Genomic DNA, 6494 nt, shown 5'->3' with positions numbered 1-6494 from the left:
AAAGCCAAAAGCAGGGTCAACCCAGCTTTCAAAAATGAACTACGGAAAAGCAGCTGCTTCTGAAAAAGCGCCCTCCAAAAACAGCCCCTTTGGTTGGGCTTTTGGCTTTTGGGCCAAAAGCCAAAGCCAAAAGCCCAACCAAACAGGGCCTCAGCGTGATGGACAGTCACAAGGTGCAACCCTTTTTGTGTTCCAGTAGCTGTCTTATTGGATTTCAGGTTTAATTCTTACACATGAGGTGAATAACTTTTTTTTCTGGCTTCTAGGATTATCCACTAGCTACACTATTGTTTTGGTATTTTGATTGATCTGTTGCTGCTAACGAATGCTATATGGTATAAGCCCCCCATCTGTGGTGATAGATGCATTGTTAAAGACTAGTTCATCTGAAATCAATCAGTCATGTTTAAAGGATAAAATAAAAACCCACAGCCCTGCAGCATTATGTTGTACAGTATTTCGTGTTGGGGCTAATTTAGAGTGCCGTTTCTGTATTCCACGGATTTTGAATTCCTAATTATCACTGCATGTTGTCTGGTATTTCTAGCTGTGTTATGACTTTTATCGTTAAATGATGTTAATAGTTTGAGTTATTAGTTGAACAGTTCATCGGTATTGTGCAATCTCTTAATAAGATATGGTATCAGACACTGAGACATGGGAATACATTTCTGCTTATGTTTTACTTTTATAACAGTTAGAGCACACAATCTGATTGTTCAGGCTTTTGTTTTATCTTTATCCTGCTATGATTTGAGTTTTGGAAAGTGGTACTTCGATGCTGTGATCTGGATCACAGCCAAGAACTTGAGCGCATCGTCTCTTTGTAATGTTTCAGGTGGAACACTTCACTGCACTACGTTCTCTGGGGTTTAAACGAAGGCTTATCAGTCGTTAGGGCGTGGTCTGGTTGTCTTCTGTGACTGCAGTCCTCATAATTCGATGGCTATACGCTGTAAGCCCCGAGCGGCACAAGAGGAGGAAGAGGTGGCTACAGGTAAAGGGTGGGTCTTGTGCGCTTGTTGCACATACGAGGGAGAAGGACAAACAGTTTCCTGGAACCTTGCATCAGTTTCTCCATTGGATTCATTGATTTTTCCCGTTTTGTCGGTACAGATTTGGAGTGGTACATCGACACAACACAGCGCCATTGCATTACCTACACGTGCCCAGTTGCTGCTAGCCAACCAGAACGCGATCGGGCAACTTGGATCATCGGTGAGCTAGCCGGAGGAGCGTGCGGCCGGCAGGGCCTGGCCCCGGAGGAAATGGTAGAGCATGGCGAGCGAGCGGTCCGGCGCGAAGAGCGGCACCTGGTGGCCCGCGCCTCGCACCGTGACGAGCGTCAGCCCCTCCTCGTACTCCACCGCCCACCCGGCCACCTGCGGCCGGTAGTACCACGCCCGCCACCCGCCCCACTCCGGCGCGGCCACACTGCCTGCCGAAGCAGAAGCGGCCGGCCTCTGCCGCCGCGGCCGCAGCCCCATCGTGTTGATGCTGTACCGCGTCGACGTCACCGGCACTCGCCCGTCCGTGTCGCCGCTGCATGCAACGTGACATGCCATCGCGGGGTTTCAGCTCAGCATCATCAGGGATAATAAAATAAGGCTGGATAGAAATTGCTCACAAGTGGAGGAGTACCTGTAGACCCAGACGCGCAGCCCGGCGGCCATGAGCTTCTTGAGGATGGGCAGCACGGTGGCCGGCGAGTCGGTCCATTTCCTGATGACCTCACTGCAGCACAGACACGGAATGAGTAAACAACCATCTTCCATGGCAGTTACGTTCGCTTGAACTTATCAGCCAGCTTATCAGCTAATCTACAGTATTTTTCTTTCACAATAAAAACAGCTTCAGCCGACTTTAATATCAACCGTGCAGCCTTCGCACGCAGCAGAGGCATCCCAGCCGGGGACCGGGATGTGCCGCGTGCGAGTGCGACGCAGAGGAGTCAATGCGCACGCAAGTTGCCCATATCTGAGGAGGAACGGGCCGGTGGTGGCAGATGGAAGAGTAATTGGGGACGACGACGGCGGCGACGACGAGCGTACGGCGCACGTGCACACGGGTCCATGGCTGGCACTGGCAGTATATACGCAGACAGAAGAGAAACAGTAACTGCGGAGTGCTGTCTGACCTGCAGGGCGAGTACGGGTAGGGCAGGCGTGTCCGGTTGGCGTGCAGCGCGCGCTGCACGTCCCTGCGGTTGAAGTACTTGGTCTGTTGGTCACGTAGGCCTCCGTGCACGGGTCGTAGACGAGTACATATACGTACATGCTTGGAGAGGAGGCGCGGCGCCGCGTCGAGCCTCGCCGGCCGCCGCCGGCGCCGCGCGGCGTGGGCGGAGGAGACGTTGTTCAGCAGCAGGCACGTCGGCGTGTAGATGCTGTAGATGTCGATGTCGTCGTAGGCGCCCAGGAAGGCGCGGAGCGCCGGGAAGCAGCCCTTGCCGGGCCGGCCGCTGTCGGCCTCCTCCTTGAAGGAGTCGCACTCCCGCCGCACCGCCGAGTAGAGCTCGTCCGAGATGATGGCATGGCTCCACGCGTACTCCACCATGCCCAGCTGGTCCGTCGCGTCGTTCAGCACCGCGTTCCCGATTTGCAAGTGCAAAAATTAAACCTTGGCAGTTGCAGAAATGTTTTTTGCTTTTCGTTCTCAGAGAGGTCAGAGCAGCGCACGATGCAATGCAGCAGCATGCAACATCCAGCATGCGTGAAACTGTTACTGCATGCCACGACCCAGGTAAAAGGGGTTTGTTTGCCACAAACCGCGCCTTTTACCGTGTTGGTCATTGGATGTTTTTTTTGAAACCTTGGTTATTGGATGTTTAATAAAAAAAAAACTAAGTAAAGCGGTAAAGCTCACGGGGTATATCCTGATGCCTTATGTTCGTCGGCCTGTTCGGCTGGTATTAAAGCCGACTGAAGCTGTTTTGTTATAAGAGAAAAATACTGTAAATTCTAGCTAATAAACTGGCTGATAAGTTCAAGCGAACAGGTCATCTTTAGAGTCATCTACTTTTACTACGGCGCAGCACTGGCTCATTTCACTCTCTTCCTTTCCTTGTTCGCTTTATATCTTTCTAGAACACTAGCTAATGCCTGATTTGCTGCGTCAAAGCTGGTTGCCTGGAACCAAGCAAAGCAAGCAATCCTACAGGCATGCATGATGGCAACTTGGCAAGCGTAAGAGGTCTCTCAACTTCCTTTGTTACACACAGTGATGTTGTGAGTGAGGCATGCTTACCATGAAGCCTTTGATGCTGATGGCCCTGTCCCTGCTCGCGCCTTTGTTCCCTTCGTAGATGAGCTCCGCGAGCTGTGGGACGTAGTGCCCTACAATACAAAAGCGTAACACGGCAGATGCAGCGGCCGTTCGCAGATCACGATGATGCAGCTTTAAGAAAACAGAGCAGAGGTTTGGCACGTATGATGAAGGCTTATGATTACCGGCGTAGCTCTCTCCGGCGATGTAGAAGTCGCGGCCCTAGAACTCGGGGAACTTGTCGAGCCAGCTGAGGAGGAAGCTGTACGAGTCCTGCGCCGTGACGCGGTCGCCCAGCCGCCGCAGGTCCGACGTCCGGTTCGTGTATGAGAACCCCACGCCCACCGGCGCTTCCAGGAACAGCAGGTTCACGGCTGAAAAGCCATTGCCAATCCAACGCGCAACCACACAAGATTTCAGTTTATGGAAAAAAGTGAAGTAAAATTCAGAGTTTCAGAGAGTATAAGTACTAGCAGAGCTGAAGCATAATGTCTGTGCTTTGGTTGAACTGCTTGCCTTTGTTCCATGCGTAGGCGTTGCGCGTGAGGTTCGTGCCGTAGCTCCTCACCAGGAACGGGCCCAGCTCCTGGGCAGCTCCGTAGGCCACAGACGAGCACCCAGGTCCTGCAATGGCAAGTCGCGCAGGGAGATGGCTCCATGAGTATTTTCAGTCCGTCAGTTGTCGGCAGACATGGAGCCATCCCTCTACTCCGTCCGTACAGTAGGCACAGGAATGGCATCCATTTCAAATCGGTCGTCAGTAGGCACAGGAATTTTCGATCACACGCACTGCTACAGAACATAGAGACCGAAGTCTGGTTTATATTGCAATTTTTTTTAATCTAGACACTGTAGCACGTTTCATTTGTATTTGACAAACTTTGTCCGATTATGGACTAACTAGGCTTAAAAGATTCGTCTCGTGATTTACAACCAAACTGTATAATTAGTTATTTTTTTACCTACATTTAATGTTCTATGCATGCGTTCAAAAATTAATGTGACGAAAAGAGAGTGAAAAAATTTGGAATTTTGAGGAAATCTAAACAAGGCCCGATTGCTTTGCCACAGCCTTATCCGTTCTCCGTCGGCCCTTAGTACTGCTGCAGTTCTCAGATGGCCTACGGGAATTGTTAACAGGCTACTCCTACTAGTATGCGTAGGCTTTCTAAGTACTGTCTATATCGAGTAGCAGTAGCAAAAAAAAAACCGAGGGCTTGCTGGAGAAAAGAGGGAAAAAGAAATGCAAAGGTAAGGTCGTAAGGAGTAAGGACAGAGTGGAGAGCAGGATGAGAGACGGGCCCTTCCCTGGCGGTCAAAGCGTCAAAGACTCGTACTTCCATGTAATTAAATGAGTAATTCCTTCTACCTTTCCTCCACTGGCACTAAATATCTTTTACTAACAATGCTCTTCACATTCTAGTATCTTTTTTTTTTTCAAATAAGAAAAAAGAAATCAGAGAAGTCTGAAGATACTACATGCAACTCTGACCGAGACCGACTGATAGTGATACGCGTGAAGCGTCATGACAAAAGAGTACTTGCTCCTCTCTGACCATGTCGCTTGGATTCCAGTTTAGTTCCAGAAAATTTTACAAAATTTTTCAAGATTCTTTATCACATCGAATCTTTGACACATGCATGAAGCATTAAATATAGATAAAAAATAAAACTAATTACACAGTTTAGACGAAATTCACGAGACGAATCTTTTAAGCCTAATTAGTCCATGATTGGACACCAATTGTCAAATAACAACGAAAAGTGCTACAGTAGCGTTTTGCAAAATTTTTCGCCATCTAAACACTACCCTGGTTTCAAACGAGCACATGCTCACATATATGCCCTTGTTTAGTTCCTCCAAACTCCTGAAAAGTGCCCTATGCAAAAAGAAGATTCCCCATTACATCAAACTTGCGGTACATGCATGGAGTACTAAATATAGACAAAATTAAAAACTAATTGCACAGTTTGCTTTAACTTTGCGAGACGAATCTTTTGAGCCTAATTAGTCAATGTTTGGACAATAATTTACAAATACAAACGAACTGCTACAGTAGGGAATCTTCACTATGCAAAGTTTGCCTTGCCCAACTAAACACCGCCTATGTACTCTGGTACTCACGCCCATGTGCATAATCTACAGCCTCTTTGTTTCGACTGAAATGATCGTGAATTATAAGCTAGAAATACTATTGACGGGTTTGGTGTGAGAAAAGAATACTATTCCAATTTATAAACCACGATTTTATAAGCCGAACGAATAGGCTGCTAATCTAGGATAGGATATTAGGATTACTGCTCATAGTCTTTCTTTTATCTTTGGTGCTGGTGCTGGTGCTGGTGGTGCCCCATTGGCCTCTCTAGAGCCATGTGAAGGAATGGTAAAGGACAAGCGAAAGCGAGAGAACAATAATATATCTGGTCGCCTGATCGTTAACAGTGTCACCGGTGCTGCACTTCAGTGCAGTGCAGTGCAGGGCGAGAAACTGCATCGCACTCGCTATGTCCCTCCAGTTTTGTCCTGTCGCCGGCCGGCCGGAGCGGGCTTTCTCTTCCGGGACCAGGGCGCAGGATCTGCCCCCGCTTGTACGCCGGCCTCGAGCCTTCTTTTGCCCTTTCGCAGCGTCTTTTTCCTGCGCCGGGAGTGAAGAACGCTCTGCTCACAGCTCACTGCTGTAGTAAGATCTGAACGCGTGCTCTCGCCTCCTCTCATCCTCCCTCTGGATTCTGGTGCTTTGCTTTGGGGAGCTTTTGCTGCCGGAAAGCATCCTTCTTCAGTTGCAGCACTGTGACCACACGGGCCACGGCCCTGTGCTTTCCGACTTGCCGACGCATTTTTTTGTGGGTGGAAAGAACGAGGAAATGCAAGCGCAATATCGATGCGTCTACGATTTTCACTAGGGTTCGTTCCATCTACCGCCATATTCGGCAATTGCTATTTATCCTTTCATAAACATTGCAAACTGGAGGCACAGCAGAGCATGCAACGAAATGTAGGCAAATCCACAAACAAAGAGGCATTCATTTGGAATGCCGCTATGTAATGGTTTGGAAGATGAGAAGCAGTTTCGGAAAAAAATCAGAAATGGACAGCAGTCACGGGACCTACAGAACTACGAGAATGAAACTACCCGAGTGGCGTGTGGCTCAGCAACCGTTCGCTGTTTTTACCTGACGCGATGCCGTTCATTAAATCTAGCAGGGAGAGGTCACCATCGCCCGATTCA

General features: G+C 49.0%; 1 pseudogene; it reads right to left on the bottom strand.

Moving 5' to 3' along the window:
• Positions 1-1073: 1073 nt before the first annotated feature.
• LOC136494614 (serine carboxypeptidase-like 35) lies at positions 1074-4248 on the bottom strand (annotated as a pseudogene).
• Between the last annotated feature and the right edge of the window lie 2246 nt (positions 4249-6494).

The sequence above is a fragment of the Miscanthus floridulus genome, chromosome 11 (assembly GCF_019320115.1).
Source record: "Miscanthus floridulus cultivar M001 chromosome 11, ASM1932011v1, whole genome shotgun sequence".
NCBI lineage: Eukaryota > Viridiplantae > Streptophyta > Magnoliopsida > Poales > Poaceae > Miscanthus > Miscanthus floridulus.
Note: the sequence above shows the minus strand (reverse complement) of the source record. Positions and strands in the feature narration are given on the sequence as shown.